This window comes from Xyrauchen texanus, chromosome 24 (genome assembly GCF_025860055.1).
Source record: "Xyrauchen texanus isolate HMW12.3.18 chromosome 24, RBS_HiC_50CHRs, whole genome shotgun sequence".
Taxonomy (NCBI): Eukaryota; Metazoa; Chordata; class Actinopteri; order Cypriniformes; family Catostomidae; genus Xyrauchen; species Xyrauchen texanus.
The window spans coordinates 264422-274285 of record NC_068299.1 but is presented as its reverse complement, the minus strand read 5'-3'; the positions used below and the strand labels follow the sequence as shown (position 1 = coordinate 274285).

Below are 9864 nucleotides of genomic sequence, written 5' to 3'. Positions count from 1 at the left end.
TGTAAGACCGGCATAAACAGGGTTAGGGATGTAAGACTGGAATAAACAGGTTTAGGGATGTAAGACTGGCATAAACAGGGTTAGGGATGTAAGACTGGCATAAACAGGTTTAGGGATGTAAGACTGGCATAAACAGGTTTAAGGATGTAAGACCGGCATAAACAGGGTTAGGGATGTAAGACTGGCATAAACAGGGTTAGGGATGTAAGACTGGCATAAACAGGTTTAGGGATGTAAGACTGGCATAAACAGGTTTAAGGATGTAAGACCGGCATAAACAGGGTTAGGGATGTAAGACTGGTATAAACAGGGTTAGGGATGTAAGACTGGCATAAACAGGGTTAGGGATGTAAGACTGGCATAAACAGGGTTAGGGATGTAAGACTGGCATAAACAGGGTTAGGGATGTAAGACCGGCATAAACAGGGTTAGGGATGTAAGACTGGAATAAACAGGTTTAGGGATGTAAGACTGGCATAAACAGGGTTAGGGATGTAAGACTGGTATAAACAGGGTTAGGGATATAAGACTGGCATAAACAGGGTTAGGGATGTAAGACTGGCATAAACAGGTTTAAGGATGTAAGACCGGCATAAACAGGGTTAGGGATGTAAGACTGGCATAAAAAGGGTTAGGGATGTAAGACTGGCAGAAACAGGGTTAGGGATGTAAGACTGGTATAAACAGGGTTAGGGATGTAAGACTGGTATAAACAGGGTTAGGGATGTAAGACTGGCAGAAACAGGGTTAGGGATGTAAGACTGGCAGAAACAGGGTTAGGGATGTAAAACCGGCACCAACTTGTCTGCATCACTTCCGGGAAAATCAAAGAACTCTGTGAGAACCAGAGATGAGCATCTCCACCTGAGACAACGCACCCTACAGATTAAGGACCATAAAACACAAATCTCACATCTGACCTCTCTCTGACCTCCGGCCAATTTAGGCCTGTTCTCGTAAAACTCACACACATCTGCCCCCCTCTACTCCTCCTTCCCCTTCAGCTCAGAATATCTGTATGTAACAAATTATCATATCTGATGTATATAAATAATGTAACTAGGCATGTTTGGTGTCATTTAAAATGTATCAGTGCGACTGGTATAATGATCTCTTTCCCATGTTGATTAAACTAATGGTAACGAAGTTATAAGGTCTTTCCCAACTGCTGTATAATTCTGGAGGTTTGTCCCACTGCCTGTATGATAATGCGGTATGAAAATGGGATATTTAAGGAAAGCTGGCCCTGAGCTCGTGGAATCTGCGTTCAGATCTCCCGCACAGTTGATGTGTGTAATGACAAAGAAATCAGGTCTCTCTGCAGCCAGATTGACCCACACAGAAAACCATGTGTGTAGTTTCTCTACCAGGTAATTGCAATTGGAATTTCTTATGTTTGGTTCATTGGTAGATTTGAGTTTGATTTATTATTTTAATTGGATTGTTTGAATGTATTACTATTACCTGGTCAAATACATTTTTGTATATTTCTTATTAACTACAAATCTATGGTCAGAGTTGTCTTAACTAATCTACCTCAGAATAAACCCATTAGTTAAGTATGCACTAAAAGGCTAAACGGCGAACCGAGAATCTACAATAGGACTTAGCCAAGTAGAATTCAACTGGAAAACTAAAAGTAGGACAGAGAATCTGTAAAACAGAACTTAACTGACTTTGGCTAAATGGTGTGTCGAGAATCTATATGAACTTAGCCAAATTAGACTAAACGGGTCAAACCGAGAACCTTTAGGGACTAAAACTTACTAATATCTGAAACTAATGAGTTTGTGGTTAAAGGACCTGCGTCCGGCCGGCAGAGGACCCAAATAACATTGAAATAAAAAATGCATCTTATAAATAATAAGATACAAATCTTAAATCCAGTGCATCGATACATCAAAAAGTTTTTTTCATATTTGGAGTAAGATAAAATAATGAAAACAATACATGATAAGATTAATAATTAAGAATCGATGCAGAAATGTCAGTAACTCTGAATGGAGCATGTCAGGATACTGGAATATTAGCATGTTGTGGAGTGGAGGGGGGCGGGGCTAGAATGTCGCACGCCCGGTCCCCAATCGGCCTGATGGAGCGCGCGAGGGATAAAGGCGGCCGGTGACGACGGTTCGGGAGAGAGAGAATTACGGGCATGTCCGTCGTCATGTGTGTGTTTATGTTTGTGCTTTTGGTTTAAGTTTTCATTAAATTATGATTTATATTGACAAGCTGGTTCTCGCCTCCTCCTTGCCCATCTTAACCCCCTTACATTGCTGCCGAAGCCCAGGAAGGAGGAGGGATGCCTGTCACAGAGTCCTCGACACTGCCGTCCACCCAGGGGAGCGCCGCTGCCATCTGCCGGGTGACGGAGTAGCCCGACCACCGGATGCGGGGAACGGCCGCTGTCCGCGGGGCGAGTGGGGACTGGATTCCCCGACCTCCTTGAGTGATGGAGCCTCTGGGGGTCAGATGTTTGACTTGGTTCGCCCGGAGAGGAGCGGCTGTCATCTGCCGGAGACTGTGGCGTAGTGTTCGAGGACCATGCGACGGTACATCAGAGAACCGGTGAGTGAGTTTCTTCTCTCTCTCCTCTCTCTCCCGAACCGTCGTCACCGGCCGCCTTTACCGTGCGACACTCTAGCCCAGCCCCGCCCCCCTCCACTCCACACATGTCGACCTGTGTGAGCATGTTGAAGTGACGGATGAATTTAAACTGAAATATTGAAGACTCGGACGCACCATCTTTGACATGAAAGGTCATGTCAAGCCATGTCCTCCTTTTGAACATTTGAGAAGCTTTCTTTAGTTTTTCAAACTGTGCATTATTATGTGGTGGGTTGCATTCCGTTATTTGCATATAGCGTTGCTATTCGCTGATGTACATGACAAAACAAACAGAGAGAGACAGAGAGAGAGAGAGAGGGCGAGAGACAGTGAGCGAGAGAGCGAGACAGAGAGAGAGAGAGAGCGAGAGACAGAGAGCGAGAGAGAGACAGAGAGAGAGAGAGAGAGAGAGACAGAGAGAGAGAGAGAGCGAGAGACAGAGAGTGAGACAGAGAGAGAGAGAGAGTGAGAGACAGAGACAGAGAGCGAGAGAGAGAGAGAGAGAGAGACAGAGAGAGAGAGCGAGAGACAGAGAGCGAGACAGAGAGAGAGATGAGAGAGACAGAGAGAGAGAGAGAGAGAGAGACAGAGAGAGAGAGAGACAGAGAGAGAGAGAGAGAGAGAGAGAGAGAGAGAGACAGAGAGAGAGAGAGCAGAGAGAGAGAGAGAGAGAGAGAGAGAGAGACAGAGAGAGAGAGAGAGAGCAGAGAGAGAGACAGAGAGAGAGACAAGAGAGAGAGAGAGAGAGAGAGAGAGAGAGACAGAGAGAGCGAGAGAGAGAGCAAGAGAGCGAGAGAGACAGAGAGAGAGAGAGACATCAGCAGCACTAATCTCTTTGGTTTGCTGTGAATAATTGTTGTTGGCAGTGATGATTGTCATTGTTCGGTTAAACACACATATAAAACATTTCAACAGGAAATAAATGTGATTTAAAAGGAAAGAGAAGTCTCCAGCAGTGAATCAATGTAACGTCCCACATCCTCATGAATAATGAACGCAACGCTGCACTCTTCTCTAGCATCTCATGGTTACATTTGAATACCATGAAAGACATGCAAATGAGCTGATGAATTATGAATGCTCTAGTGTTCCTAAAACATCTCGCTCTTCATAGATTCTCCAGATAAAGGATTCAGCTTCTGGAACATTAAGCTCATGTTTATTAAGCACTTTTAAATATACTTCATAACAATGCCAGATCAACATCTAACGGTGTGTACACAGATATCATGACATGTGTTTGTGTTACAGAAGCATTGAGGAGCACGTCTCATTTATCTGCATGTGTTCAGACCTGCACAACCAGCATTAAACAAACATCTGTGCATTAATATCAATGATGCTTCAGTTTGTCTGTAGCAGTAAATGAACACATGAATTCATAAGACCTGCTGTGTCCTCCCACTCTCTCCCATCATGCTCTGCTGCTCTCACTCGCCCCCTGATGTCACTCCAGTCTGATCTTTCTCACGATCAATAAGACATTTCCATCATGATCTCTCTCTCTCTCTGTGTCTGTGTCTCTCGCACTCTCTCTCTCTCTCTCTCTCTCTCTCTCTCTCTCTCTCTCTCTCTCTCTCCGCAGATTCACTTCACGCTGAAGGAGGAGCAACAGTATTTCAGTCTCAAACATCTCAATCTCTTGTTTTTTCAGATCTTCACTGAATTCTGTTTAAAATGGTCATATCATGAGGAATCAAATATTTCTTGATCGTTTCAGAGTTCAATGTGTTATAGAAAACATACAGCAACCTTCACAACTCAGATCTCCTGTCCCAAAACAACATTTATTCAAAAACAGCCAGTTCTTAAATTACTTTAATCAGCGACAAACGAGTGTCCACATTAACCCATCCATGATGTGTATTGGGAGATCAGAAATCCTCTTGTCCAATCACAGTGAGGTACGACACAACAGCGCCCGCCCACTTTTTCAGTCATGCTGGAAGTGTTCTTAATACATTTATTTCAGTAGGATCTCATAAAATCCTTCATATAAGTTCATGAATCAGAGCAGCGATGTGGGGAATCACAATATTACACACTTTCATTTGCAGAAAAAAAAACATAATTAAGGTTTTTAATGAGGGAATGAACTATGACTCAAGTATTGCCAATGACGTAACAGAGATCAAATGTACTACAATACCCTTAGTTATGAGAAGACCCATCCTACCTCATGTGCTGCACCTGTTATCGGACGACTCTCTGTCCGCGTGTATAATGTTATAGAGGTTCATTACAACAAAACGTGTTTATCACCTTTTATTTATTATGACCTATTTGTTCTCAGAGAGTGATAAAAGAGTCTAAAGGGTGCTGCAAATAATAGTTTTTATTTTGTTTGGTGCCACTAGTGGAGCAGAAATAACATGCTTCACCTTTAAGGGTTAAATTATTAATAAAACTCAATTCACCTTTAGAGAAAATGATTTTTACTTCTGGAACCGGATCATTACACTCCATAATGCACGAGTAGATAGATACTATTAATCCAAAGTGTGTGCGCGTGCGTGTGTGAGTGTGTGTGTGTGTGTGCATGAGTATGTGTGTGTATTTATGTATGTGTGTGTGTGTGCGCGTGCATGTGCAAGTGTGTGTGTGTGTGTAGGTGTGTGCGTGCGTGCGTGTGTACATGCATGTGTGTGAATGTGTGTGTGTGTTTGAGTGCATGTGTGTGTGAGTGTGCATGAGTGTGTGTGTGCGTGTGTGTGAGTGAGTATGTGTGTGTATGAGTGTGTGTGTGTGTGTGCATTTGTGTGTGTGTGTGTGTGCGCATGCGTGTGTGAGAGTGGGTGTGTGTGTGTGCGTGTGTGTGTGCGTGCATGTGCGAGTGTGTGTGTGTGTGTGCGTGTGTGTGTGTGCGTGCGGGTGTGAGTGAGTGTGGGTGAGTATGTGTGTGTGAGTATGTGTGCGTGTGCGTGTGTGTGTGCGTGCATGTGCGAGTGTGTGTGTAGGTGTGTGTGTGCGTGCGTGCGTACATGCGTGTGTGTGAATGTGAGAGTGTGTTTGAGTGTATGTGTGTGTGTAGCACCTACAGCTCTGCAGATCCGTCTGAAGAGACACAACGTTTATTTTTAACAAGACTCCTAATCATTTCAGTCTGATCTGAACAGTTTGAGCGGCACATTTCTATTTAAAATAAACAGTTCTCAGCCAGCTGTGGTCTGTTGAACATCACCTGAACAAACAGCACATGCCTTAAGTGAACACACACACACACACACACACACACACACACACACATACGAGGAGGAGGGAGGAAAGAGGAGAGCGGGCAAATCAGAGAGAGATAGAGTTGAAGGAGCGACTGTGTCTGAGTGGAAGGAGCCGCGATCACACACACACACACACACACACACACACACACACCCTCATTAACACACACAGAGGAAAAGAGTGACAGAGAGAGGCAGACACCATTCCCCACACACATTACAGCGGAGCACCAGCATTCCTCATGCAGCACGCAGTGGATCTGAGCTACGGCGGAGTGTGTGACGAGAGAGCGGCGATAATGCATCACTGACGGCAGACACACAGCAGATTCCTGCGGCGCTCTGAGGGGGCGAGTGTTCGGGACACAAGAGCACTGAAGCATGACTGCATCTGCATTCACACACACACACACACACCGGCACCATTATCAGGATAACCGGCAACTGTAAGTTGGATTTTCAGCCAATATAACTTTCCTCTGTAAGTTGTTTCTCTCCTCTCTCAAAGTCACTATAAAGGGAGTTTAAGCTTTACTTCCATTCAATGAAAGAGGAGTTTTTTTCACTTTGTTTTGTGCTGGAATTGAAAGCCACCTCAAAAACATCGTCTTCTCTGCACCATCCAAACTTGAGTGGATTACGTCAAGAGATTTTCTTTAGCAGCAATTTGGAGAAGGGTGCTGGACTGCAGGATTTACCCAATCCAGAGAGTCTTGTGTTTCCTGTCACTTTCATATGGATTCTAATTTGCTCTCATGAAGGACGGTCTACGGCTCGACGTCAAAGTGAACTTTAGTCCAAAGATAAAGTAGATGTCCAAACGGTTTATAAATTTTCTTTTAAATATGTCTCCTGTGAGAGTGCATTAAATGCACCTGTAGCTGTACATGTCTGGCTGAGAGCCACGAGGAACATCTTTTCTAATCAGTTATGAAGCTCTTGAATCTGTGCCTGAAATACCGCCAGACTAAAGATTCTTAAAGATTCTGCTAATATATATTGACTTGAGGGCTTCTAGATGAGCAACGTTATTCCATTTGTGTCCAGTTGGTGAATCCTGGACGTCAGTCATGGGAACAGATCTAGGGGGCAGAACTGTCTGAACTCCCTCAATCCCACTCATCGAGGAGCCTCCCCAAATCCACCAATCAGGGAACGGGTCGCGAGGGTCCGCCGGCCCACCCGCGGCAGGATGGTCCCACCCCCTCCCACCAACAAACCTCACGTATTCTTGTCCACCGTCATCATCATGAGCAGCATGGCGCTGATAGACACGTACCTCGTGGAGCAGAATCACGGGCCGCGAAGATTGGTATCTGTATCATGGTGACGGTGGGCGACCTCTGCTTCCTCATCGTGCTGCGATACGTGGCTGTGTGGGTCGGAGCCGAGGTGAGGACCGCAAAACGAGGCTACGCCATGATACTTTGGTTCCTTTACATCTTCGTATTGGAGATTAAGGTGTATTTCGTGTATCAGAACTACAAGGCCGACCGCAAAAGTCTGGACGCATTGGCGCGGAAAGCGTTGACGCTCTTGCTCTCCATCTGCATCCCCGTGCTGTTTGTGATTTTGGTCGGTATTGACCACATGGAATACGTCAAGGCTTTCAAGAAGAAAGAGGAGATTAGGAACCGTTTGTTCTGGGTCGTGGTGGATCTCTTAGACGTCTTGGACATCCAGGCCAACCTGTGGGAGCCGCAGAAGAAAGGGCTTCCTCTCTGGGCCGAGGGTCTGATGTTTTTCTACTGCTATATTCTTGTGTTAGTGCTGCCGTGCGTGTCGCTCAGCGAGATCAGCATGCAAGGCGTCAACATCAGCCCTCATAAGATGATGCTATACCCCATCCTGAGTTTAGTTACCATTAACTTCATCACACTCTTCATCCGTGGAGGGAACATGCTCCTCTATAAGGACAACAGAGTGTCTGGGATCCTCATGGGCAAGAACATTCTGGCCATCGTCCTGAAGATGTGCAGCTTCGTGCAGTACACGAGACAGTTACAGAACGCTCCTCCAGCGTTTGGATTAGAATTAAAGAAGAACTCTGTACCGTCCGCTCGATCCGGACCGACTCAACCTCAGGCGGGGCTTCAGGAGCAAATGACACTTCCTGAGGTCACGGCATGTGAACACAGGTGATGTGGAGTTTGTGGAACGCCATTCTTTGACACAAGGAAACGCAACTTTCTACGATAAAGTCATGGGACTAACACACTGCAAAAAAACTAAAATTGTCTTGGAGTTCGGCTTGAGATGCAAAATGTCTTAAGAATATTTTGTCTTGTTCTCAGGGAAATTAACAATTTAGTCACGTTTATGTTTATAACGAGATAAAATAAATTATTTGCAAATGGGCTTAGAAAAAAACTTGATTCAAAGAGAAAACGTGTTTCTTTTCATACCCCAGTGGTAAACAGGTTTTTCTTGTTTTAAACAAACACACAGAAGTTTGTTCGATTTGTCTAAAAACAAGACTTAATATATCTTAATTTATTCTGCTTCTCAGGTCAGTTTGTCTTGTTTTGAGGATGTTTAGATATTATATTATACTGGGAAATAATAATAAAAAGATATTGTGTTTCGTCAGTGCAGAGTTTGATGATTATATGGATGTCTGATACATCATGCCTGTTTGTACGTTTTTGCTAGATTGTTTTTATAAAAGAATCTGAACTTTAATGGGAATGCAGCTGCTGTGTGACACTTTGTCACTGTAAGTCACTGTCAGTGAGAACAGCCTTTGAAGATTGTTTGAAATCATAATAAAAACATTTAAAACATTTAAACATGTTCAGAATGTAACAGTTTCAGTAGGGATGTAACGGTTTCAGAAGGGATGTAACAGATTCAGTAGGGATGTAACGGTTTCAGAAGGGATGTAACGGTTTCAGTAGGGATGTAACGGTTTCAGAAGGGATGTAACGTTTCAGTAGGGATGTAACAGTTTCAGAAGGGATGTAACGTTTCAGTAGGGCTGTAACGGTTTCAGAAGGGATGTAACGGTTTCAGTAGGGATGTAACGGTTTCAGAAGGAATGTAACGGTTTCAGAAGGGATGTAACGGTTTCAGTAGGGATGTAACGGTTTCAGAAGGGATGTAACGGTTTCAGAAGGGATGTAACGTTTTCAGAAGGGATGTAACGGTTTCAGTAGGGATGTAACGGTTTCAGTAGGGATGTAACGGTTTCAGTAGGGATGTAACGGTTTCAGAAGGGATGTAACGTTTCAGTAGGGCTGTAACGGTTTCAGAAGGGATGTAACGGTTTCAGTAGGGCTGTAACGGTTTCAGAAGGGATGTAACGGTTTCAGAAGGAATGTAACGGTTTCAGAAGGGATGTAACGGTTTCAGTAGGGATGTAACGGTTTCAGAAGGGATGTAACGGTTTCAGAAGGGATGTAACGGTTTCAGAAGGGATGTAACGGTTTCAGTAGGGATGTAACGGTTTCAGAAGGGATGTAACGGTTTCAGAAGGGATGTAACGTTTCAGTAGGGCTGTAACGGTTTCAGAAGGGATGTAACGGTTTCAGTAGGGATGTAACGGTTTCAGAAGGAATGTAACGGTTTCAGAAGGGATGTAACGGTTTCAGAAGGGATGTAACAGTTTCAGAAGGGATATAACGGTTTCAGTAGGGATGTAACGGTTTCAGAAGGGATGTAACGGTTTCACAGTATACTTCAGATGGTTTTCAATCCACTGAAATCTCATTTATGGTATTATTTTTTTCTGAAATTTTTTAAAATACAAATTAGTTAAATTAAGACAGAATCGTTTACATTTACACAGCATCATGTAAACTTGATGTGATGAAATAAATCTCTGAGGTGATGAGCACAAATACGCCACGTAATACAGCTGCAGCACACAGACATGTATGTTTATTTCCCCCACTAAAGTGGTTTGGGAATACTTTTAATGACCCACGAGGCACCATCAAAGTTTCTCAGGTACCCATTTTGTCAGGTTTGTCACACAGTGTCATATATATGATAATAAATAAGACTCAATACAGTTTTACATGATCTGAATGACACATTC

At 43.8% G+C, this 9864-nt stretch overlaps 1 pseudogene; it reads left to right on the top strand.

Moving 5' to 3' along the window:
- The first annotated feature begins 6026 nt into the window (after window positions 1-6026).
- Window positions 6027-8112, top strand: LOC127617601 (transmembrane protein 121-like; annotated as a pseudogene).
- The last annotated feature ends 1752 nt before the right edge of the window (window positions 8113-9864 follow it).